This window comes from Neolamprologus multifasciatus, chromosome 2 (assembly GCF_963576455.1).
Source record: "Neolamprologus multifasciatus chromosome 2, fNeoMul1.2, whole genome shotgun sequence".
Lineage (NCBI taxonomy): Eukaryota > Metazoa > Chordata > Actinopteri > Cichliformes > Cichlidae > Neolamprologus > Neolamprologus multifasciatus.
The window spans coordinates 34,231,920-34,259,349 of record NC_140440.1 but is presented as its reverse complement, the minus strand read 5'-3'; the positions used below and the strand labels follow the sequence as shown (position 1 = coordinate 34,259,349).

The window sequence follows — 27,430 nt, the reverse complement described above, 5'->3', positions numbered from 1 at the left end:
GATTAGTTCGTTACCAGGCCTCTGGAGAACTTCAGGACATGTTGAGGAGCTAATTTAGCCATTTAAATCAGCTGTGTTGGTTCGAGGACACATCTAAAACCTGCAGGGACACCGGCCCTCGTGGACTGAGATTGCCCACCCCTGCTCTAGAGCAATTGCATTGGGAAGATCTACAGAGGAGAGTCTCGCTATAAGTGGAATTTCAGATTCAATAGGAACAATGACAAACCTTGGACCAACTCCATCATCTCAAGGATATTCAAGAGTGCATGGGAGTCAGTCTACTCCATCCCTTGGTGTATCTTGTTGGAGCTGCTTCAGAAGATCGGAGTATTTGGCCTTATTCCATGCATGTCCTACCCGGAGGAGACCCCATTGATGGATGGATGGATGGATGGATGGATTCTAATTATTTATAAGCAGTGGGTAGCATCATATAACCGCTAGGGGACAGCTCCTGTTCTTGGGACTCCATCTTGGCCAAGTATTCCTTATGTCCAACATGTATGTTACTTGGGGTGGTAAAAACAGTTTGAGTAGAGTAAACAAACTCATCACTGAATGCATAAACCCAGGATCTTCTTGCTGTGAAACCACAGTGAGTCGTTGTACCATCCAATCCTTGCCTGTATATTTATACCCTCGTCCTGTGAGTGTGACTTCATGTGGAGTGACGCTCTGTAGAGAAGATTGAGCAGGGAGAGGCAGTTTTGGAGAAGAGTCAGAGACAGTTGGCAGTTTTACAGTGATCACGTAAATATTCAGATAGTCAGTGCTTAAAGTTCTGGAGATGAAGTGTGTATGTGCATGCGATTACACCTATCATCGTGGAAGTAGCTAGTGGGATGGCTCTTTGGACTAATAAGAACACTTTGGCTGTCGTAGGAGGTTTGACTATGTCTGCTGTCTTTTTCCATGCATATATCATAACTAAGTACTAAATACTTGTCCTGTCGGTATGCAGAAAACTATAGTCTGCACGAGTGGTTTTATCTCAGTGCAAGTCAAGGTTATTTATGATAAAAACTAAACATTAAAACGAACCTTTTTCCAGGTCTTGAAGTTGCTCGATAAATACATATCTGAAACCCGATGTTGGGCATTAATGCAGTGTGGCAACTCTAGTGGAAGACCTCCAACACAGGCACAGAAGTGTACACGATTATAATTTATGCAAAGTGAAAAAATGACCATATGTCTGCCATAAGAGTAATGGTGAAGCCTGAGCTTGCTCACAGAGGGAATTGATTGCCCTTCTGTTGTTAATCAGCAGTTGTTTTAGAGGTTGTGTCAGATGGCACATATTCTGGCTTCATGCTGGAGAAAATATGGGTGTGCATATAAAGATGACTTCATAATCCAAACCAAGTGAACCTAGCAGGAAAATCAAAGGAAGCAACTGGTTTCGCGGATTCAGGATCAGCCACCCTGTCTTTCTGGCTGCCTTTGAAAAGCCTGGAACTGCTAAAAGATGCCTGACAATACTTCAGAGGGAGCTGCCAGAAACACACCTGTCTCGATGGAGTCAGGCACACTGCTCTCAGACAGGATCAGACAGTAGGCTTACCAAGATATGGGTGTAAGTGGGTGCAATTTGTAGCCTTGACTGCCATTAGTCTAGAATGCATGTGAAGCCTCCATCACAAATGATCCAGCTCGACTCATCAAATCACCCTTGCAGGTTGTGAAACCGGTGTGAGAATTGTTCACTTTTGCAGCTTCTCTCGGGGCCTCTGTAGGAGGGAAGGCACCTCAACAAATAGATGTGCTATAAATTGTGCGGAGAAAAGGTCTGACAGATGAACAGATGGGTTCAGTATATTACTCTCTCTGCCTGTCCACCTTCTGCTGATGAAGTGAGGTGAGAAGCTCAAGAAGAGGTGAAGGGAAATGATCTGTGTCAATGCATCAGACCAAATTGCTCCTTTACCTGAACATGCAAATGAGGCCCGATGGTGTGAGCTATGCCATAGCAATTAAAAATCTCATGCTCTGGGGTTAGATCTCTTCCTGCCTCTGAACTCTCCTGAGTTCAGAGCTCCAGCACAGATAGAATGCAATCTCTAGTGTAACTAATATTTGCAGCCTTATTAAACCAAAGGACTTAAAACAAACAAACAGCTTTGCACAGTCCCAACTGCAAACATATTTGAGGCAGAAGTGTGTTTTAACCAACTTTGATGGAGGTTAAATTATTCAAAGTGAGATAGCAGCTGTTTGCAATTTATTCCTATCATTACCTCACTTCAGAGCTTCTGCTAGTCTCCCATTTTACTATAATTTAAATCTTATAGTGTATATATTATATTACATTTTAATACTAAACCATGTGAGCAAACAACTTGTGTATGCTGAGTTGTTTTGGTTACTGGTCCATTCTTTCTATGCGCTGGATCTTAACTACCATAATTCCCTTCCCCCCAAAAAAGGTTCCTTTTAGACAAGTAATGAAGTACATGACAACAAACCTGCATAGACTCACAAAGTACAACAAGCAATCAATCATACATAAAAACAACAACACCTGCCGGGCAGGAAAAGGAGAAGGGGGGGAAAAAATGCACACTAAAGCCAATTAATTAAAACATTCCCAACAGCACTGGAAGTATTGGAAGTAAGTGAAAGTTCTGCATTCAGTAAACGTGCAAAACTACTAAAAGCCTAATGCATTGCAGGTGCACTGTCAAAGTACTCATAAAGAAGAATGACTATTGTCAGATTATTAATATGGGTGCATAACAACATGGGAATGTCAATATTGGTAAGATTCTATTAAATTAAGTAAATATAACAATAACTATAATAAAAATAGGTATTTTAAAAGTTTAGGATTTATAACATGGCTTATAGAGAATTACTGGTACTTTAAACTGTATATAGTTAGAAGACTTGAGTAATTGTACTTGGTACTTTTTGCTACAACTCAATAGAAACTCAAACACAATAAAAAAAGATGTGTCAACAAACCTCCAGTGAGAAAACATCATAAACTATAAATAATACAACAACACTGATGTGGCCCCCTCCCCACGCATTTTTATTGTTGTTGGTTTGTTTGTTTGTCTTTTTTAGTTGCTTTTTTAATCTCAGTCATTTAATAGTGTGTCAAAGCCTTGTCCCATATTTTTATTTAATGACCAGTTAACAGCTATAAAGTAAATACGTTGATTGATTCATAATACAGCAATAAATTCAATCTGAAATTGATGAGTAGCGAGCCGTGAGGGAGGAGATGTATCACTCTGTTGGAGGTGCTGGAACTACAAAAACACTGCTGGCGATAGAGTGATGTCGCAGAGTAGCACTTCCTCCCTCACAAACAAAGGCTCGGTGCAGAAATCGGCTTACACGGAGAACAGCAGTCCATTTCATTTTATACAGTCAAGTTACAGCCTCGCTCTTGTGCACCTTTAATTTTAGCTGGATGTGAAGCGATATGCTTTCACTCTGTGTTGTTTTAAGGGCTGCAACAATAGCAGGGATCATTGTTTCATCAGATTTACTCCAGCACATACTGATCTATTAAAAAACAACCGAATCATTCCTGAAACCAATCCTTGGCAATCGCCTGCGTGAGCTCTACGGTTACTTGCAGCACTCAGCCTGATGAAAATAGGTTGGCTTTTTATTTTTTGGAAGTGAACTTGCTGATCTCACACAACCTTTTTCAGACTTGGCCTGCTTCACAGACACATAATGATGTGCATTCACATCTGATTCACATCTGGGAGCTACCGAGACATCCTTCTTATATCAGCCACTGAGTCTTCAGTGCAGAGTAGTTAATTGCCTTGCTCAAGGGCAGCTCAACATTAGGTGGTGAGAAAGAGAGGGTATTTCTTGTTCATCCTCCCCTTCGAGGTGCTGGTGGTATCAAGGGTTTAAACCAATAACCTTCCAATCACGGACCTATTTCTATATACTTTAGGCTACTGCAGGCACCAGAAATCTCAGTGCAATTATTGGGTCATGAAGATGTGCCTCACAGAATTTTGAATGAGAGCAAAATATGCTTAATTTTTCAACTTTGTCAAATCATTTAAGGAGATGAGGCAGTGAATTTAATCTGCTCGTCATAGGGAACCATTTCACTAATAGCTTCTGACAACTGGAATATCTGTAGCTGACTGAAGGTCTCATCATCAATCTTAAAGGATTGTAACAAACAGGAGGTTGTAGAAATGCTTTATTTGGAAACGGGTTGAAGATGTTCTACAAATTTCTTCTGGTGGATATTAATGTTGAATATAAACAGTGTGGGATACAAAATTTGCACATGGATTGAGCAAAAAATGTGTTTTCTACGATATAATACAGCAATCTAAACTTGGAAATAGTCTTGCATAAACTTTAAGTAAACTCGCCGTCATATTGATGGTTTTCTTATCCGGTTTTGATGAATATATTTCCTTAGAAACTCAGTCTGATAAAGAAAGAAAGCGAGCCTATAGTCCGAGGTAAATTGCTCAGTCGTGTAAACATAATGCAAATGTTTTCTCTCACTAGAAAATTGAAGCGTGCAGTCCGTCTTCAACCAAACTCCATTTATTCAATGATGAAAGTGTGTCTCCCAGTGATGTAGGTGGCTAAGTGAAAATAAAACAGTTATCGTAAAGGTGAAGTGTAAACACAGAAAAATAAATATATGATTGGGTCCAGAACATTGTCTGTCATAGCTCGCCATGACTGATTTATAGCTGAGTGATAAGGCGAATCAAGAGTGCCAGTGCAGAATACAGCATCCTACTCTATCAGCAAACATGTCAGCTCGCCTCTGTACTTAACAGGGCACACTGGCAGTGAAATAGAAGTTTGTTTGTAGAATTTATCTTTGTACTCGGAGAAGGAGGAGAGAATTCATAATTTCTATACCAAACTGTTACTTCAGCTGGCAAGGTCAACAACTACAACAAGACAAAGACGATTCTGTGGGCTGTCGAGACAAAAGTGACTGAGTGATTGTTGCAGCTACAGCAAAGCCCTTGAACTAAGCACTTAATATTTAATTTGAATCTTTGCCTGGAAAACACATGATTTTCCAGTGAGCCTTTGAAAGCTCCAGATTACTTTTTTAATTACCATATCAGATTGATATAATCATATGCTGTTCTTAATATTCAGTTTACAGCTGTATATATGTCTGTGTCAGGGGGTAATGTAATAAGAGTCTTTGGGATTCACTTAGCAATAACCAATAACTCAGTTTTGCAACTTAATATTGTCTCTGTGCTCACACGCAATGGGCACATAAAAAAACTCTACTTTTTCAACATTAATAGCACAAGAAGGAAAGCATAATGACTACGTTATTAAATTTGTTGGTTTATGGCTGACCTAGGCTACGACATGCAGTAAGTTTACACGCTGCACACCGCTGAATTATATCCTGTTAAATTGTGTTAAATTGCCATCATTTAACACAAGATTTCTACCACCAAAGATCATTTAGTGGCATTTATTAGCAGCTTTGTGGTGTTAACAATATATTACTCTTATTTTTTCTAATTGCAGTGTATGTCACTCAGCACTAATGAATAATGATGTGTGGATGTGCAATGAAACTCTGAGATTGTTTATTCCTTCGGGTGACATTTACCCAAATGCCACATATCTGCGCTTCTATGAGACATGTGGTATGTAAATGTAATTTCCATATCACTGTACAAATGTCTGGCAAATATCACTAAACAGGACACTTTCTCAGGGGTTTTTTTCACTTGCTATACTTAAAATGGCCATAAGTGGGAGTTCTGCTTTCTGTATGTCACTTCATTAGTATTTATATGTAGCATGTGAGCACTTATTTTACTAGTTAAGACAGTTAAGATAACCAAGTTACACGCCTATAATCTCTGAACTATTCAGCTGGAATTTTGGTTTTATTTTATTGCATTTTTTGCTTTTAAGCAGTGTTGGGAAGGTTACTTTTAAAATGTATTCCATTACAGATTACAGATTACATGCCCCAAAATGTATTCTGTAACGTATTCCGTTACGTTACTCAATGAGAGTAACGTATTCTGAATACTTTGGATTACTTAATATATTATCATGCTGTTTACAACTACATGAATGTACTATTGCTGTGATTTATTACTGTTACTGAAGGTCCGCGGCTCCGAACCGTAGTAAAGGGACCTCTGACTAATACGGTGGGTTCTGTGTCGGCTCGTAGCTGAAAACTAGCTTTACTTTGTTGTCTGGGTCAACTTTGCTAGCAGAGACAGAGAGAGGCGTTGAAAGGCTGCTGCAACAGAACTTATTGTTTTTGGAGGAAAACACGAACACGGTGTACAGTCGAGTCTTAATAGCTTACTTACAGCTGGGCTCGTCAGGCTCTCTTCTTGGCTGCAGTGGTTATTATTATATTTACATGCTTCCAGCTCCCGTTTCTGCTCGATGACAGCTCGTACTTTTCCTTTTTCTCCCTCCCTCGCTCACAGACACATAACGTGTATGGCAGTCCATTCTCCCTGCAGCACGGACTACACTGCCCATGATGCTACATTCTTCAGAGCTATACCTGTAGCATTCTGCCTGTTAGCTTAGCACAACAACAACAAAAAGGCCTCTCTCACCCAGGAAACACGCAGAGAGAGAGCGTCACCCTGTAACCATGGCAACCGTAACGCTGCCGCCTGGAACAACAGAACGTAGCTGTCAAACAAAACCCAAACAGTCCTGATCCGCCACAATATGAAACAGGGAAGTACCGCCGTGTAATCCATTTATTTCAACAAAGTAACTGTATTCTAAATACCACCTTTTTAAACGGTAACTGTAACGGAATACAGTTACTCATATTTTGTATTTTAAATACGTAACGGCGGTACATGTATTCCGTTACTCCCCAACACTGCTTTTAACCCACCCCCACAAATACAATAACAATTTACACTCTAGAATATTGTTACAGGAATATATGTGTGTGCGTACCTATATTTTCTGGCATACATTTATGTAGCATTTTAAGCCTGTATTACTGTACACTTTGTCCTATGAAGACATTTTTGTTGATTACATCTGTGTTTTACTTGTTTATAATTAAATATTTCTTAATGAACACGCTTTCTCTTATTATATTGAAGCATATAGGAGGACTAACAGTGGTGGACACATATATTTTGATATTAAACCACATTAGAAACCAATTACTGACTGTTAATACAAAAGCCTGTGAAAGCTAAATAGGGGTTTCAGAGAATACTTCATGAGGAAAAATGTAATAAGCCGACTAAATAGTTCTGAAGATAATGGAAATTTGATTTCCATTATCTTTGGACACCTTGGATTCATCTTATGACCCTTTATATGGATCTCTACCAACATGCTGAGACCAAAATGGCTTTGTCACCTTTCATTACATCTCAGATATTAAAAATCTTTAAGAAACTCTAAAACTGAAAAAATATATTTTAAAGTTATACATGTTTCATTTTTAAAGCTTGTCTATAAATATCTTGTTAAGAAAATATTCACATTTGAGGTAAGATGCAAACACTCCAAAGCCTCAGCTGACGTGCTGTGCTTTGCCGCCCAGTGGCCTAATAAATTTTTATTTTGCTCCAACCCCTATCCAACCGAATAATGTGTGGTTAAATGAAGTAATCATTTTTACTGGAGACATCACTCACGGGAAGATAGCAGGTAGGTATATCACTTCCCACCATATGGTCATGGCTGTCAAGCGCGGGCCAATCAGAAAGCAACAATTTGCCACAGTGTTCCATGTTGTGATTAAATAGTTCCAAGGACGGCTCCGGCACACAGGAAGGCTCTTTGACCAGACTGATACTCATCTCCGGCTACAGATTGGAAGTGGTGGTGGCACAGCTATGTGGCTCTCTCTGTCTGGATTTGTTATGTTATTCTTTCCCATTTCCCCCCACAGGCTCACTGTGCAATAGACTGTTATTTTGGCTTCATGAATATAGAAAATTTCAACTTGACTCTCAACTCTGTTCAAATCATAAAAAGTACAGAAAGAAGTGAGGTATGAATATATTTCCCTGATGGTAAATCATAGGGAAGTGGGCTGTGAATAATACAGTCCCAGAAAATATAGGCTGTTACACAAGCACTTGTTGCAGGACTTTGGTTTAATGAAAAAATAGATCAATATCAGTGATAACGTCTCCCATTTCTACATATTTTACATATTTCTCCCTTTTATAAGAGCCTGCATGTTGCAATTTTTAGATTTATCGTACAACACTAAATTAGAGTTAATATTATATGATATTTATTTATTTATTTTTGTTGTTGCTGTTCTGTTTTTGCATCATAGTACAGCTAATGATAAGAGTGGAAATCTGAATATGTTGCTATCAGGTAAAAACGAGGTTTGTTTATCAGTGACATTGAAAAGTTCTTTTGAAAAGAATTTTTCTGCATATTTACTCCTACAACCTCATATCCTGCCTTGAAAACTGCAGTACGGTGGGCTATTTGTCATTTATGCCTTTTCAGTTAATTCTTTCAGAGATCATGTATTTGTACTCATGCAGTTCAATAAACGCCACCAGACGTGATGTCAGGAATTTCTTATATAATTTTTTTTTTCTTTTCTCAGTTCAAATTTTTAGTCTACTGGAAATAATCTGGATATGTGAATACAAATATGCTATATTTCCCACTTGGCGGTGGCGCTGTTGTCTCACAGCAAGAAAGTCCTGGGTTTAAATACGGGGAAATGTCTGTATGGAGTCAACATGTTATCCCTGTGCTTGCGTGAGTCATTACAGGTACTCTGGCATCTTCATACATCCCAGGAACATGTATTTGTTAGGCTAATTGGCAATTCTCAATTGGCCATAAGTATGAATGTGAGCTTGAATGGTTGTCTGTCACACAGAGGGTACACCTCTCACCTTTTGCCCCATGTCAGGTGGGATAGTGCTCCCCGCAACCCTGAATTAGATAAGTGGAAGAAAAGGAATGGATAGATGGATGGATCCGAATATATTAAAGAGTACGGGATAAAAAAGGTGGTTTGGGAAACTTGCACTTTTTTGACATGCAGGCTTAAAATAACAGTCCACCCTCACAGGTGTTTTCACACTATACGTGCAAAAGTACTGGGCCACCTACACATTACACCTACGGGAGCTGCTCAGCCATGGAAACCCATGCCATGAAGCCCAGTGCATGTTTTTGTCCTGATGTGTTAATGCCAGAGGAGGCTTCAAACTCTGCAGTTATTAAGTCACCAGATATATGTGCTTCAGCCCTCGGTGACCCTGCCCTGCAACTTTACGTGCTGAGACACTTTGTGGCTGAGTTCCTGTGGCTCCTAAACACTTCCACTTACAGTAGATTGTGGAATATTTAGAGCTCCATTCGAATGACCCATTTTTTCACAAACGCTTGTAAAGGCAGACTGCTCGGCTGGTGCTTGGTTTTTATACAATCAATGGATAAAATCAGTGGGGCTGAAAAGACTTAAGATGTGTGAAGCATTACTTTTGTCCATAAAGAATATTTGCCAAAATAAATCTCGTATCAGGATATAGGAGAATTGTTCCAGCACTGAGAAACTGATTAGTTTCTCCTCCTCCAGTTTTACCTGGTAAGTTATTTAATTCCCACCACTAATCTAGACACCTAAACCTAACAGGAGTGTTTTTCACCCTAAAACTACAGCGACACATGTTCTTGAGAGAATCAGTTCGTTCGCGCTTAGTTTTAGCAGTAACATGAACTAGAACCTACGACAGATGTTTAATTTAGACGTAACATATAACAATATTCCTGTGTAATGTAATTTTAAGCTCATTTAAATATCGTTTCACAAAGCAAGTGCATAAAAGAATATAAATTGGTCGCCTAAATCTGCAGCTCTCCTCTGTCTTACTGTATGGTATTAAAGTCATTGTTTACCTGTGTGGTCCATTTTCTCTCTCTAAAGCCACATAATGTGGTTTTAATTTCTAATATTGTTACACAGAGATGCTGAGGAATAAACACTATATCTATTACTTAAGTAAAACTGGTAACACCAATAAGTAGAAGTAGTTTTAAAAAACTGCTGGTCAGAATATATATAATATAAATAATATAAATATAATATACATGTGTAAACTGCGTTAACCTGCAAATCAATAGGTAACTACATTTAGAGCGTCTGTGTGGATAAATACTAGAGGTGGGAATCACCATACATCCCACGATACGATATTATCACAATACTTAACGCACGATACGATATTATTGCAATTTTTTAAATATTTTGCGATATTCAGATTCTGTACATAAAGGTAAACTTTATCAATATTCATTTTCTCTAATATCAAAGTCTCACACTCAGTCTTTCTCTCATTTCAGTTTGATTGTTGACAAACTGAACGGTTTGTATTACAGTCTAGTCCAACTTAACTGAATCAACCATCTGGTACAATTATAGCTATTCTGAACTATGCAGTTTATGAAAACTATGCAGCCCCTTCAGCAACTGAAGAATTTGAAAGTAAATTAAAACAAAATATAATTTTACATTAAATAAAAAAGTTTTAAACTTAATTCAAATAAAACATGTCTTAAATTAAAATAAGTAAACTGTCATGTTTATTGCTGCCAAAAACAAGTTAAACACATTTGGACATTTTTGTAACAAAATATCGATTTCTGCTGTCCCTGTATCGATACATTATTAGCAAACAAAATATCACCATGCTACACAGTATCCATTTTTTCCCCCACCCCTAATAAATACATGTAAAAAAAAATAATGCACAAAATGTTATTATTGCAGAAAAATACAAACACATTTCTTTAAGAGGAAGTAAATGCACCTAATTACTGCACAGCACGCCCCAGAACAGCCAAAGGTTTAATATATTTTAGTTATTATTATTATCATTGCTTTTGTAAACTACGCACACTTTTCATTGTTTCGAGTGCTAAAAATACTGATAATGATTGTCTTATTTCCACCGTGCAATGCCCATTATTCTAAAAGGAAGCACTTGTGTTTCTGTGTTATTTAAGTGGCATCAACATGGTATTATTGTGACACCAATAGATACCGGACGACCAACAACATTTTGTCTTCTGTAAATGAAGAGCTCTCTCATCGCCAAACATAACCTTCTCCTCTGTCATCGTCCTTTTTTTCCACCACCCACGGGTAATAATCCTCTTCATGTACACTTTCATGTTTTAACATTTCTCAAGTCCTCACGGAAATGTCAGAGTCATGAAGCACGCTGACAGTACGTTTGTCACCGGAGGAGGATGCTGCATTCACAGTCTTATTACTTAAAATATCCCTGTGCCTGAACTTTGCATTAACCTCCTAAGACCCGAACTCTTCCACAGCATGCATTTTTAATTTCTCTTTAATATTTGGGCCGATTAGGACCCAATGAATGTAAAAACAAAGAATGACCAGATTTTTTTTTTACCTGATTTTTGTTTCTAAGAAAAATGAGAGCCACATATGAGGATATTTGTTTAAAATTTCGATAGAACAGCAGCAGTATAAAGTCCTCGTAAGTGGATATCAGGCCCTTGTAGAGCAAAATTGAGTATTTTGGTCTAAATAACCCAAAATGTGATGTCCACATATGTGGACGCAGGTCCTAGGAGGTTAATAGTTTGAAATGAAGGTCTCGAGGAGAAGCAAAAGATGTATAATAAAACCAACCCTTCAAGATGCAAGTTGGTGTGATCGCCTTAATGACCTGCTCGCCCGAGACTATTCAACGCTTAGACTGTGATTTTCTGTTTTCTATAAAGAAAACATCTGTACTACACTGTGCATCATATTAACCGACAGTTTAGAAAGTTCACTGGGGAAAAAACTGCATCTGCACCTCACAGCAGCAAAATATAAATTGATGTGATTCATAGCGGTGATATGCACAGTAAATGATAATCACTTAGTTCGTGGCAGCTTTACAATATAAGACCACATAAAATATGACTGAATGAAAAACACAGCCAGTATTATCTGTCTGTGAAATCCACAGATGAGATTAGTGATTTAGTTGAAAGTGAACCCACTATTCTCGCGCCCCTCTAAAAATCCATCTGCTGGATTTTTCAGATAAATGGGAGAAACCGTCATTGACACTAAGTGAGATGATTAAAGCGTTTATTGGGGTAGTCAGTGTGAATTTAACCTCTGAAAAGACCTTGCTTAATGTTTTAGGCCAGATAAGTAGCATTAGCCTGAGACAGCTTAAGAGTTCAGACCCATGCGTGTTATTGGAAATCAGTTTCAAGATGATAGGGGCTGAGAGGGAATATAGGGATACTGAATATCTTATCTGTGAACCTCGGGTGTTTAATGGGCTGCCTATAGGATTATCGCTAGCCTCAGCAGATGTTCATTTCCAAAACATATGTCAAGGCTTAAGTCTGGTGTAAACACTACCAGTGGACAGAGTTTATCAGTTTTGGAACAGGCTCCATATTTATTGCCCAGAGCAGGTAAGCTGAATATGTCAGTCTCTGTTCAAGCCCTCTCCAACAACTCCTCCATCACCTTGGCATGGGTTGGCATATGTCGAGGATGTTTTTAAGACTCTCTTAATATTTTAAGTTCATACGGTTGGTTTCAAGCTAATGATGTAAGAATGTGACAGACGAGATTGTTTGGTATCTGAAATCAAAAGCTTTCTGTTTTCTGTGTGTGAGGCATGGATGTGTGCGAAGGCCACATCCCTGCCAGGGGTGAGCTACTGTACCAACTCCCATCTGGCTGCACTTCAGTGAGAGGCTAAAAATCTTCACACAACTGGTACTGCATTTCAGAGATTGCTAAAACGGTTCCACGTTTTTTTCCCTACAAGAGTTTCCTCGGTCACATTTAAAAAGCCATTCTGGGTTTTTTTTTTCTTGTAAAACCATTTAATGATTCCACAAATAGTCCTCTTTTACAAAGCACAGCCATGCTGCTTCTACATACTACAGTTCATGTTACAGGGAACTTTTAATGATGCTTCAGATAAATTGTCTGCCTCTTCAAAACCTTAATAATACTTCTACTGCTTCGTGCAAAGTACTATATCCTCTATCTGTTCAAATTCTAACCAGTGATAGAAACATACTTTATTAGTTACATCATACCGTGTCGAACCCCCTTTTGCTTTCAGAACTGCCTTAATTCTTTGTGGCATAGATTTAGCAAAGTGCTGGAAACGTTCCTCAGATATTTTGTTCCATACTGACATGATACTATTATACTTTATCTCTGCTGGGTTGAGATCTAGTGGCAAAGTGTTATCCTGCTGAATTATAGCTTTAGAAGTGACAGGAGTGACAGCTGGTGTTGTCTACTCCTGATATAGCCCATCTACTTCAAGGTTCAATGTGCTAAACATTCAGACATGCTCTTTAGCATACCCTGGTTGTAATGAGTGGTTGAGTTGCTGGTGGCTTCCTTTTATCAGCCCATTTTCTATAAACCTAAAGTGATGATTGTGAGTTACGTTGAAACCAAGCACACCATTGTTTTTCTTGTGACATTACCAATAAGTTTGATGTGTCACATGGCCCTCTTCCTATTGGAAAAACAAAAGTTGTATCCAAGATGGCCGACTTCTAAATGGCCACCATGGTCACCACCCATCTTGAGGAGTTTGCCCCCTCACATATACTAATGTGCCACAAACAGGACTTTAATATCACCAACCATTCCCATGTTATTACGCTGTATCCATATAAATGGCCCACCCTGTATATGTAATATATAAAAATGAAATGAACATGAAATTGCATGTTGACAGGGTCGAACATCATGACAGTCCAAGCAGGAAAAATACAAAGCCCTCGAAACCACATCAAGGGTACCACTATACGTAATTTGAACCTTCAGACACATAACCCTGACAATTCACGAGTACTTTTGCCACATGCTTATTTTTTTGCTTGCAGCCATTGTATGTCTTTAGGAAAAAGTCTTGGTGTAGACTTTGGTGTAGGTGTAAAAACTTCAACAAGGACATGAATAATAATAATGGATTGCATTTATAAAGCGCTTTTTGGGACCCCTCAAAGCGCTTTACAATACCACTATTCATTCACTCTCGCATTCACACACTGGTGGAGGCAGCTACAGTTGTAGCCACAGCTACCCTGGGCCGCACTGACAGAGGCGAGGCTGCCATATCGCGCCATCGGCCCCTCTGGCCAACACCAGTAGGCGGTAGGTGAAGTGTCTTGCCCAAGGACACAACGACCGAGACTGTCTGAGCTGCTCGAACCGGCAACCTTCTGATTACAAGACGAACTCCCAACTCTTGAGCTACGATCGCTGCAGGATGAGGGATGAAGTTGTTTCCACACCCCGTAATGTCGCAGTCGCTAATAAACCAGGAGAAAGAAATGGTATATGCTATAGAAACAAAAACAATTGGATGTGTCATGAGACACATGGATTATTGTGAATTTCATTGTTTGCATTTACTAGAATGTTTTGCTGGTGCTGGCTTTGTTTTTTGTTTTTTCCTAATTGATCCAACAAAAATAACGAACAATCATTAAACAAGCTTCCCTCTGCTAGAGGCCATAAAAGATACTACACATTACATGAAGGACATCAAACAGATGGGCAGGGCCGAGAGTTTTCGGCTCACTTTTAGACTTGGCTATAATTTCTTGATACTGTTACAATGTAACATCCAGTATGGTTGTTGTATTATTTCATGAGCTTTGGTTCTGGTGTATTTTGCAACATGGTTGGTTGTCTCCTTGGTGTAGTATTACTTTATCTGTAACAGAGGTACCACCACTGAGTGATTCAATGGAAGTTTGAAAAAAAAAGTTAAAGGACTGTTAATGAATAAATCTACATTTAAAAAATATGAATGTAATACTAGAACAAAAACAATTATGAATTGAAGCTTTTAACAAATATTATGAGGCTCTAAATGCTGATATAGCTTTTTCCACAGAGTCATGAAGCTCTGCTGTTGTCCAAAAACTATTAAAAAACAGTTTAACCAAACTGTTGCAATGGGACATATGCACCTTCAGTACCACTGCAGCATATTTTGAGTCAGCCATTGCTATTCTGCTGCCAGAAATACTCACCAGGGTAAAGATGGGAGTTATTTTGTCACTCAAAACAGTCCCCATAATCACTAGTGACCCGTGTTTGCTAAAGCTACAGTCGATCTTGTTTAAAATGAAATTATTTATACTTATACTGTATGTCTAGGAAGGAAACTATGTGTTCTTGAAACTGAGAGACACAGACGCAGACATGTTGCATACTCGGAGCTAAATTAACATATCATTAGCTTTGATCTTTTGGGATTAGTTAACAACAGCAAAGAAATATCTTTATCCTCTAAGGCTTTAAAACCAGCCTTGTGCAGACAATGAATAAAATGCATAAGCCAATCCCCTTATTAAGTGGACTTTGCATATATGAAGTTAAGCGCAAAATTAATTTCCGAGTACATCATAAAGTATACAAATTTAATGAATAAATAATTTAGACACCAAGAAAAAAATTGCAACGTTTTCAGTTTTATTTCAGAAGTTAGGCAAAAAAAAGAATTTAAGTCCAGCACTGAAGAAAAGCTCAACAGTGCCAGTGTGGTCACATGACATAGCGTTTGTCCAATAAACTCGACAGCGTCGTATCGCAGCTCAAACACACAGCGTAGTGGACATCTTTCAGTCGCTTTTGTGTTCTTGATGGCGCCATCGCAGAGCTTGATGTTGCAGTTTTTCCCTCTTTCAATCTGTTTTCCACCAAAGCATATGTTTCTGTCAGTATGACACTTTCAAAGATTTTGCTGCTCAGTGGTATTTCTTTTCAGTGTGCTACTGAAACCCATGCGTCTGCGTATTTTCATTCCAATTAAATGCAACCCCACCTGACTTCACTAATTAGCACCTGCTTCCTGACAGAAGGTATGAAGTGAACGTTTGGCGTGAGGCTTCTGACAGTAAACCTGGTTACATATGGCCGAAGTCGTAACACAACACTGAGAAGAGTACATGCTTTATGTCTCGTGGCTCTGTCTTCTATTTTGGTGACATGAGTACCTAGATTATTATTATTATTATTATTATTATTATTATTTATAGGAGAAGTAATGACTCATTTCAGTGTTGGTACTGATTTAATAATTGAAGCCGCTCATTCACTTGTTAATTGCCAACATATCTATTCACCACATCAAAAAACTATTCTAAGGAATTTTATAAATATTTGTGTTTTCATAGAACAAGTCATTTATCATAACGTTTTATACCATTTACATTTAAATTGCTCCCTACATTCAACCCCCTGCACCCCAAACAAACCTCTTAATTTTGAAATCAGCTCTTTCTAATCCCATTACCATATGTTTATAAAATCAAGCACCTAGCCATGCGTTCTGCTCTCACAAACATTTGTGAACGAGCGGGTTGTTCTAATGAGCTCACTGAATTTGATCGTGCGCTTTAATAGGATGCCACGAGTCAGTTCATGAAGTTTCTTCTCTCTTAGATAAGTACTATTACTGAAAAGTGGAGTTGATAGTGTATGTATACCATTATATAGTTGTCTTTTTTCTCAAAGTAATTTCTCACAGTAACTAATACATTTTCATCAAAGGAGGGGTTCACTTGAGAGGACTGAGAATTGTTTACTGAGCTAGAGAAATGAATGTATATGGTGATTAGACTCCGATGACCATTCATGGCACAAAGGAATCCCTGCGGTGTTACGATTTAGGACAGAAACCTCTGTAGTCAAGACACTGGTGGTGGTGAAAATGAAGACTAAGGCTTGAATACAGGTCTGGCTGAGGTGGAGATGGGGAGGAGGTGGGTTGCATGAATGAGAGTCTGAAAAGACTTAAACCAGGCAAAAGGGAGGCTGACTGACTCAAAGTGAACAGGAAGATAACTCGACTAGAGTAATGAGGATAATATTGAGATTGACAGTGTGGGAAATTGGTAGTGATATAAAGATATAAAGAACAGAAAAGCAACCTAACGCCCAGGAAAGCAGGCAGATGAGTGATTACAGATTTTGCTTTTGAACTTGCGCATAAGATTCATATTGTAGCCAATAAACCAATATGATCAGTAAATTAGCAAACACATCAAAACCTTTAATGTTACCTCAATAACAAGTCTATGAAGTGTCTAAAATAGATTAATTTTTGTCCACCCAACAATAATTAATAAGAATATGATGGCCAAACATATTGCTGCCCCTACCTCTGTCAGAATGTGACCAGTGATCCTTAACAACTTCATCCTGCAGAGGCACACTTCTCCAAAAACAGGCTACTTACTTGTGCGGCAGCTGATAACTCGCATCAGCTGTCTTGCATGGAATGAGCTTTGAAATATTCCTCTCACTAGCAGAGAATATATGTGGTGAAACACCAGAAGTTGTTGTTTGGTGTCAGTATTTCTGCCGTAGAACTCGATGAAAGGCTTGACAGTCATTTTGACCTGTGCTGCTATCGCTGTGACACCGGGGCTCAACGAAGGGTCAAATATATCACGTCCATTTTTCTTCATCTTCCAGTCTGCGCTTGCTAAGTCATAAACCTGAAGTAATGTTTTCATTTGCCGTGAAATATCTTTCACCTTATACTTCCTCTCAACCAAAAGAGTGCCACTCGTGAAACGAAATGACATGTTCATCTGAAAGCACTTGGCCTACTTGTGATCTTCCGTGGTCAGTAGGAGGATGTCAGGATTTAAATTTAGGTACAGATCTGAACTGATTTTTTTTAGCTACATTTAAACACATCAACAGAACCTGTAGCATAAAAAAAGTTCCTGTAATCATTAAAGCATCATTCTAAAAATGTGTTGAGCAGATTCAAAGGTCTTTTCACTACCATTCTGGAAAACATTAAGAATGTGATTACTTTATCCGATTAGCAGCTGAGGTCCACTTCAATTTTAGTGACAAATGGTCAGTTAAATAGGGAGATGTAGCATTAATAATATATTACTCCTGTATTAATCTGGGTTCTTTTCCTTCTTATTCTAGTATTTATTCCAAGGTCTACGTTGAATAAGGATAAAAATGCATACAAAGAAGCGTATCTTCTGCGTAGTGTTGCTATATTATACCAACAGATTTTCAGAGCCAATCAGCAGGTATAGAAGGATGATTATTCAAATCCACAGAATTGTGGAATTGGACAAATTTAAGTGTCTTTTCACTCGGCTCAGTGCTTCTTATAGCGTCGGGTTAAAATTGGACTACTCATAGGCTAATTGAATAACAGCGTAGAGTGTCTGCACCCGAGACTTACGAAGAGAACTGAATGTTACTACAGACAAAGACGAATAATAATAATTAATTTCAGGGCAAAAAAGGTACCATGGAGCTGCTTTTAAATTCAAATTGAATGGAGCTCTCGAGAGTTGCGTGGTTAAGATCCATATGAACCTCTGTAACTATCTTCTGCTTAAAAAAAGGCAAATCCTAAAACCTTAATCGAGATCTTTTGTTTGTTAGAGAGCAAAGCAGAGCATCACGCAGACGGTTTTATTGCAAATCATATCTGAATTGTCAGGTGCCTGTTAGATGATGTGTAGGTGATTGGTGGATAGTGTTCAAATAAAAACTCTACTTTTAAGTGTAAAAAGAAAAGAAGAAGAGAATAACTTTTAAAAACAAAGCAAACAATATTGTGATTGTTTAAAGCAGGACAAAGGTAAATGGAAAAGAAATGGAAAATGAAAATACAACAGTGGGGGTGTATCACTGGCAATTTATCATTCAGTTGAAATATAGTAAACATAATGCACAGAAAGATGTGACAGTGTATTCTATAAAGACATGAGCCATATAAATAACAAGGAGCCAAATGTACATACGCTTTAAATCAGATATCATTTCATATTACTGCATACAAATTTAGAGACCAACTACTTCATTACTCATCATTCTCCCTTCTATCTATATTTTCTGAAAAATAGCTCATTTGCAGAAAAAGCATGGAGCAAAAATGTTGCAACAAGGAGTGAGAAAGCCACTGCTGCTGTCCTTCTCTCTTTACAGATGTGTTATTGCAGATGTTTTATTATACACTGTGTCTGATAAGTGTCCACAGTCATTACAATATCACGTGTGTGTGTGTGACCAAACTGAGGTGAAGGGTCCAAGCTGAAAATAACAACTGATGCTGTACCTGGCTTAGCAACCTGCATCCTTGGTTAAAAAAAAAAACACCTGCTCCACACCTGCTACTGGTTAACTTACAAAAGAAAACCATAACAAATAAAATACCCAAATAATTATAAAATATATAAAACACTCAGTATTTTAGTACCCAAAACCGAGGCACTGACCTATTGTATTGGCTATCAGTGCAATTAACTGCTGAGCAACCCATGTAATTGTCAGGTAATTGCACTAAAAATGTTTGAAAAGACCAAAACAATTTGAATTAGCTTGAGTGACACTTAGTTAACCAGACTGTTCCCACCTGTCCCTCAAAGTAGCTCATAATGATTCAGAACTTTAAACATTAATATAACTGGGGTTAGAAAGTCATACTCAAGTTGTTTTGAAGAGTAGAGACCAAACAATTTCTTTTCCCTGGAAGTAAAAATGTTTATTTCTCTCCTAAAGATGGATTTTAAATTTTTTTCTTTTTTAATAAGTGAGCCCCTTGAGTCTGGAACCAGTCTCAAGGCCATTCAAGGCATTATTTCAGGCACTTTTGACCTGTCTTCATCTTTTCATCCCCAGAGGTTGCCGCTTGGTTGTTGTTACGACCCGGCTCAAAGCCGCAACATAAAAAAAGGAGACGAATACCAGAGTGTAGGTGAACAGAGGTTTTGTCTTAAAATGGAATATCAGGTCGGCTAAAACGGCTGGTGCCACCAAGGTAAAGACAAGTGAGCTCCCGGGAAGCTTGCCTCAGGTATGCTTTTATCCACACCTGACTAGGTGTGGCCAATTAGCACCAGCTGAACGCACTGAGCAGATTAGAGGCTGCAGAGGGACGTAACACCTCCTCCTTTAAAAGGGTTCCTCTAGGACCCCTAAATTTATTAAAAGTCCCTCTGAAGCTTTGATCCCTCAAAAATAAGTTGGCATCTTTAAGCATGGATGCCCCTACATGAGGATCTGAAGTTGCCACACTGAACACACACAAAAGGTAACATGTGACCAACACAAAGGAGCACAACAGTCACAAACGCAAAATGATTACATGATCTGCTACAACACAAAACCAAAAGTAGCAACAAATAATCACAACTAAGTGATCTGTCGTCTCCACCACACAAACAGTCACATACAAGTGGCCCTATACCACAACAAGTTACTTTAATCCAAAAAGTTCAGTAAATCAAGCACGCTAGTGACCAACCACAAAATGGAGAGCTATGGCCACACAATGATCACATCAAGGGTGGCTCAGCACCCCACAGTGTTATTGCCATCACCTGGCCAACAACACTCACAAGTGATCCAACAAAACACCATATTCCCCACAACACTAAAGGTCACAGCACAAAACACTCACCTCACAAGGATTTCATTAGCATCCATCAACACTGACATATGCACACATATGGTGTACACACAATGCCAACTTAAAAACAGCCTACCTGCCTCAGCTACAGACCGTAATCGTGAATGGTCTCAAACCTCCTACCACGTTTGGTGCCACTGATTTACTATGTGCAACTCCCAGCCTAAAACACTAAAAACAACAAAACCCTAACTTTACCTACCCTAGTCTTGTGTATGTTGTACTGATGTACTGAATCAAGTCGAGAGAGCTAAAGATCCAGCGCATAAACAGTAATAACATTTGGCCAATGGCAGCTGGTTAAAAGGCACCCACTTATTAACACCAAAATATCCATTAGAATAAAAGCACATATATGGTTCACCCCCGTTTCATGTGTCAGCAGCCCTGCAGTGTAATTGCTGCAGAATGTGTTTTCAACCCCTTTGTGAAAGGGTTAATATATCTGTTTTCAAAGAGGTGTTTGTACATGGTTAGGTATGCATTCAAAAGTTAGGAGGAAATGCAATTTATGCTGCTGGTTGCTAAGCAATGCCAGTTTCATGTGCTGCAGCTATTATTGCACACAGAGAAGTAGTGTTGTGCTTCAAGTCACGGAAAGAAGTATTGGACTTCCATACTATTTCAATTTGTAATTCTAATTCCAGGAGAAATTGGTTGTAGATGATATTTGTATCATCTTACAAGTTAATGTAGCACAGGTGATATGTTTTTGCCTTTCGGCTGCTTTGCATCAAAACTCCAGTGTTGATTTTGATTTTTTTAGCAGTATATATGTTTTCCTATACACAGGTTCTATTCATTGAGTGGCATTTCTATAGAGTGATATTATATTTGCCTTCTCTGCTTGGCCAATATATTATTAAAGCATGTCTCTCAAAAGACCACTCCAGCCACAAGGTTTCTATGGTTACCACCATTGTACCAATACCTTTTATGAGTTCTGTGGACATCGGCTCCTAATTACTTTCAGAGAACAAATCCTCATTTCAAACATATCCAGCTTTATTTCGAATCATTATGGGGGATGAAAAAGGTGAGCGCTGTCAAAGGTGGGCTGTAGGTATCACAAAAACACGGTGCCCTGTGGTGATTCTGAAGAGTGAGATCAGGAGTGACACAAGAAATTTCTCAGGATCACGAGTGCCGAGCTTTAAAATGTCTTTCATATAGTTAATGTTACATGAAGACAGAGATGCAGCAGACATGTGTGCCAACCTTTCTGAAGGAGGGGAAACAGACTGCTCCACTTCAGTTTATAGAGTTTCTCTTTTCCTATAAAACTCAGCCACACTTGGGGGGGAAAATATCTCCTATTTGCAGCCAGCGTGACCCAGAAAACCAGACAAATGGTCGTGATTGATATCACCTGCCCTTGTTCCATATTCAAAGAGGTTCTTTTTGCACTCACACAAACTTGCAGTACCTTAACATATACTTGTGTTGTTGCGTAGATGGTTTATATTTGTCACAGCAGTCCTAGTGGCTTAAAGAGAGCATTGTCCATCTTACTCATCTTCATTCTTTATTATTTTTGTTGTCACAAATTAGATCACATGGATCATCTCCCTGATCTAGCAGAAAAGTGTTTGTGACAAGTGATAAATGCATTTTCTTTCTTCTCTTTTTATTTGTAGGCAAAGCCATATTCACCCCTCAATACTATCCCACCATGTGCAACTGTTATTTAGCTTTTTTTAAAGTGTATGTGTGACCTGTTGTTGCAGAGGAGAGATATTTGTCTCTTTCTTCCCATATCTCGTGTCTATTGAGTGCCAATAGACGTACAAAGGCACAATACAACATTTAAACTGTGGGAACAGAACCGTACCACACTGTAGCAGCTGAAAGTATATATAATGTTTGCTTAGAACGAACTTTACTGACAATATCTTGCGTGACAATAACTTCGAAAGCAACAGCATTATCTAGTTTAAATTCAACCAATAGGCAGTCGATCCTGGCACTTGAACCTTTTGGAGCCTGAAGAGCTACAGGAAACACAATCAACTCCAAGCTCAGCTGAGGTAGGACCAGCCTGCATTGCTACTAATCTTCCTATACAAGATTTGGTGCGTTATATCTATAACAGCAGAGGTCACAACTCTCCACATTTTCACGTTAGCAAGAAAAGCTGATGGTTAGCCTCCCGAGTATCCAGTTGGCTGCCAACACAGTGCAGCAAAGTTCTGCTGAAATCTGCTGACTGCGCTGAACTTTGTAATGACTATTTTGTAGGGCTTCAGAGTTTGAGGGTTGCACGCTGCCCAGTCCCACTGGAAGAAGTCTGACTGGATCTCAGCCGTGCACAGAAATTGCCTCGCGGACCCACAGTCTACTCTGCTATAATACTGGTGCCGTGGCACATACGCAAAGCTGCCAATCTCATCATCAAAGCACAGTTTCAATTAAAAATGTCGGAGCGCACTTTCCGTGGCGTTAAACCGTGCATTTAGAGGTAAATTTACCCAGTGCGTGTGAGAAAATCAACAATCAGCTTTTTTTTCTTTTAATTAACAGACTCCAAATTGGTTTAAACATTTTCAGCTGTCTGTGTGTTTATTTACTGTGACACTCATAAGTTATCAAAATGAAGTTTGGTTGAAACGAAGATCAATCTGAGAAGGGAGTGATGTTTCCTGTCCTTCCTCTGGCAGGTGTTGACATATGTCACAGCTGTGTCTGCAGCTGTGCCTCGTTGTTTCTAACGCAAAAAGACAAAACTCTGCACATCCTCCAACGTTCTTATCACACAGAAAGTCAATCACAAGCCATTATCTCATGAATATTAAAACCATGTTGTGCATCCTAAATAAAGGAATTCAAATGAGGTTATTTTTAATAAATGAATTGCATTAGGGGTGAATTTGTCATCATCCGAGGCCGATGCGCTTTCAGGCTCTAAAAAGGAACCAGTGCAGACGTGTGACAAACACACTTTGATCATCATGCTTCAAACCACACTCTAATGTATATTAACCTCACTTCAAGAGTCTAACATTACAGCAGTAAGTAGCGTTCTTAAATACCTGTCAGTACTAAGTTAACCATGTGTCATGCATTTCAAATGAGAATCATTGTCACTTCAGATGAAGTACTTGGAGGTAATGAGCTACAATCAAGATGTGTTGCAATCAGTCACCATTCGAAGGTTCGTTTTCTTTAACATTTCTTCTTTTTTTTCATCTCAAATTATTGGCTTTTTTCCGCCGTGTGAGATGGTGAATGATGTCGGAATATTTATGTTCTCTTTTGCACTATATAACCTCAAATCTAATATGATTCGATATGTTTCTCTCTTCGCAATTGAACTTTTGCCTTTGTGAGTCTTATAAGACAGGTAATAAAGAATTCAGAAGTGTTTAACAAATTGTCATGTTTCACATGCTTTTATTTGATGCCACGCGTGGAAGTGAGAGCAAACATAACGAGAAATATTTGTATTGGTAATTATGATGTGAGGGCTAGCCCCTCAAGGAATAATAAATAATCTCTGTGGATAGGTTCAACCTGCTTCCTGGATTTTTAAAGAGCCCAGCCCATCTGCATGCGCAAGTGGACACTTATAACTGGCATATAATTATGGACCAAGGATATGGCAACCTTGCCTTGGAGTGTGTATGCTTGGATGATGTGAGACTTGTGAAAGTCAAACAGCTACTTATGAGTTGAAGGTGCATGCCAGCTGACATAAAAAATATGGTTTGTTGGCCTAAGGGCAGCGAAGAAATGTTGATGGGGGAAGCTGGAGGCTTGTGATTACTCCCTGAAGCATGCAGAGCTCCGCATGACGAGCTACCTCGGCATGACTCGGACATCAACAATGACCTCTAGACAATGGTCATACATTAAGACGGCCTCAGTGAAGCTGAGAGACAGAAATGTGCGGAGAAAGGAGGAGGAGGGAGAAGTACTATAACAAGGGGATCAGTTAGAAAAGCAGACAGCGCCGTGCTCAATCCACCTCTGTGCATTCAATCAATCACTGTAATACATCCCAGCTGTACCCCAGAGAGTAAACAGTGGGCAAAGATTACAGCAGCTAATGATGGTACCTTTGGGAATATTTTTTTTTCCCGCTGCTCAATATTTGTTAAAAAATGTCAGAAATATGTTGTTGGCTGAAGTTTCAACACCTAATTTCAGTGAGATGTGCAAGTTTTCTTCAGAGAAAAACCTTCAGACTTGTGTTAAAGTAAAAGATACACTCGAAATTCAGTATGAATCGGTATGAAAATTCAGTTAAAGTGTCAAATGCTCACTGCAACTTATCTGTGTGTGCTTTTTACTATTCTTTTCCACACTCTCACTTGTATTTCTTTAAACTTATTAAAATGCGTGGCCATAAAAATACAGATTTAAAGACTGGATTTTTTTCTAATGTGCACACACACACACATATATATATATATATAACTCTTTGGCTGTGTCTGTGTGGGTATTTCATAATTTTAAGAACTTTTGCTGTAATTATGGTCCAGCATTAGAGCATACTTGTGTTCACAGAGGGAGTAACTCAAACGAAGAGGTGTAGGGATGAAAGTAGAAAACTAGGTCGCATGAGAGTATTTTTGATGTTACGTGGAAGGACAGGGAGTCACAAGATGAATCAGTTTCCATACAAACTTTCTGACAGTAATGGCTGGAAATATAGGTCCCTTTCCTTGATATTTGCTTCCATAGCACTCCCGATGTGATCACAAATGCTTCAGCCTCATTTTCTAAGTGATTTTGTTCCTTTATTGGTCCTAAAATAGTTTTTGAGTATTGACAAGATAACAGCCAAAAAAACAAACAAACCACAAAACAGGTTGGGCTTTAATCGGCTTCTCGTGTGACGTTTATGTTCTTTGGCCATACCACTATGTTTAACACAGTCAAAATAAATCTGAGAAAATTGTGCAAAAAATAAGATGGCCAATAAATATCGCCAATATAATGCTAATCATGGTTTAATTATATCACAAAGTAATTACACAGCAATTATAGCTCCTATTATGTCTGAAGGAGGACGTTTAAAAGAGAGAATACATATGAGTTGATTAAAATTATACATTAGGTGATTCAATGAGGAAATGTTATAAAGTAAATCGTTTTGTCCCTTTGCATGAAATATAGTTTAATCAGTTTAGTTCCATTTGATTAAATCCTCTGATAAATTGGGAGTATGTTCCTTCTCCCATGTTCGCACTCTATCTTTGTACCTCTGCTGCACCAAAATTAACTGCTTTAACAGCAAAGTACTACCTGCTATTTCAATGCAACATTTTTCAGAGGTCTATGCACCATGCATTATTATTCTGTGTATACAAGCATAAACACCTTGGTCTGAAATTGGCTTTTCAGTGAGGTTTTTTTTTTTTTAGGGTTTTCTGTGCAATCTGCTGCAGGCAGCGAGCAGTCAGCTGGTCATCAGAGAAGTCAGAGCAACAACTGCAATGAGGGAGAACTCGATGAAGCAAATTAATATCAGAGCTTCACATAACGGACCTTTGCCAAAAACATACAGAACAACAAAAGTGGGTTTTTTCAGGTTTTGTTTGTTGGTTTTTCAGTGTTCTTCATGGATGCAGAGTGCCGCAGCCTCGGGCCAGATGATCTTTTATCAAAGAGAGTGACACATGTCAGCTGGGAAGTTGACCAGCTGAGGAGGAGGAGGGCGAGACTAATAATACACATCCTGCCTCGAGGCAAAAAGCTGTTTATTGCTGTTGTAAGACATTCAACAGGCTTTTACATCATTACATTATAATGAGAACTAGGGATGCACCGATACCACTTTTTTGGAAACGAGTACAAGTACTTGCATTTCAGTACTCGCCGATGCCGAGTACTTAATAAAAACATGATTTAAATTTACAGGTAACAGCTTTAGTCCTATAATTTAACAAAAAAAACAACAACAAGGGACTAGTTTGGAATTAAGAACATTTATTTAAAATGAAAAGCATGTTGTATGCAACATATTACAGAATAAATAATTATAAAAAAACAAAATTTAATTTTAAATTTGTTCGTCTGTTTCTCTGTTTAGACGTCTCACTAGCACAGTCACAGCTGGGATGACATCAGAGGCTAGTGCGTCGTAGCTGCTCACTTTTTTAGTTAGTTCCTCAAAGGGGGCGAGGATGGCAACAGTCGTCTCCATAAGAGCCCATTGGTGAGCGGTGAGATAGTCTGGGAGTTCGTGCTCGGACACGCCCAGCACTCGCTTTTGCTCAACGAGGGACTGGAGCATGTAATACGTGCTGTTCCAGCGCGTCTGTACGTCCTGCTGCAGTCTCTTTATTGGGTGGTTGAGCTGTCCCTGAATGTCCTCGAGTCGGGAGTAGGCTAAGGCGGAGTGTTTAAAATGCCCAACTATTTTCCGTCCCACTGCTGTAGCATCAGCTATGCTCCTCTGTGCTAATAAGCGTGGGTAAATAAGCGTGGGTAAACTCTTTGTACTTGTTGTCGTGTTGGGATTTTGGTGCTTGATTCAATTACTTGTGTTAAATGCGCTACCTTTAGAGCCTCTGGACAATTTCGCTGAGCACAATTTGCAGTCCACCTTTGTTTTCGCGTCTTCGTTCACTTTGAAATAGTTCCACACGGCTGACTTGTCTCGCCTGCCCTTCTCTCAGCTCTGAGATGCAGCCGGGGCCTGGGGGCGGGCACTCGGGGCCTGGGGGCGGGCACTCGGGGCCTGGGGGCGGGCACTCGGCGCCTGTGATTAACTCCTTACATGCCGCTCAAACATAGACAGGTCTCAGACCGTGGTATCGGTCCCCGATATCGGTGGACTTTTAACGAGTACGAGTACTTTAGAAAATGTGGTATCGAGGCCGATACCAGTATCGGTATCGGTGCATCCCTAATGAGAACCATTATTTTGTTTCAACCAATTTATTAAACATTTTTAAGATGTATTTCCATTTATTATAATCTTTGGAGTATTTTCTTCATTAGCCAATCCATTGTTTTGCAAT

At 39.0% G+C, this 27,430-nt stretch overlaps 1 long non-coding RNA gene across 1 annotated transcript in view; it reads right to left on the bottom strand.

Moving 5' to 3' along the window:
- Positions 1 to 27,430, bottom strand: part of LOC146524963 (uncharacterized) — a 29,350-nt gene extending 1,920 nt beyond the window's left edge. The window contains exon 1 of the long non-coding RNA XR_014868825.1: positions 140 to 27,430. This is a non-coding gene — a long non-coding RNA (uncharacterized LOC146524963). The remainder of the gene's footprint in view (positions 1 to 139) is intronic.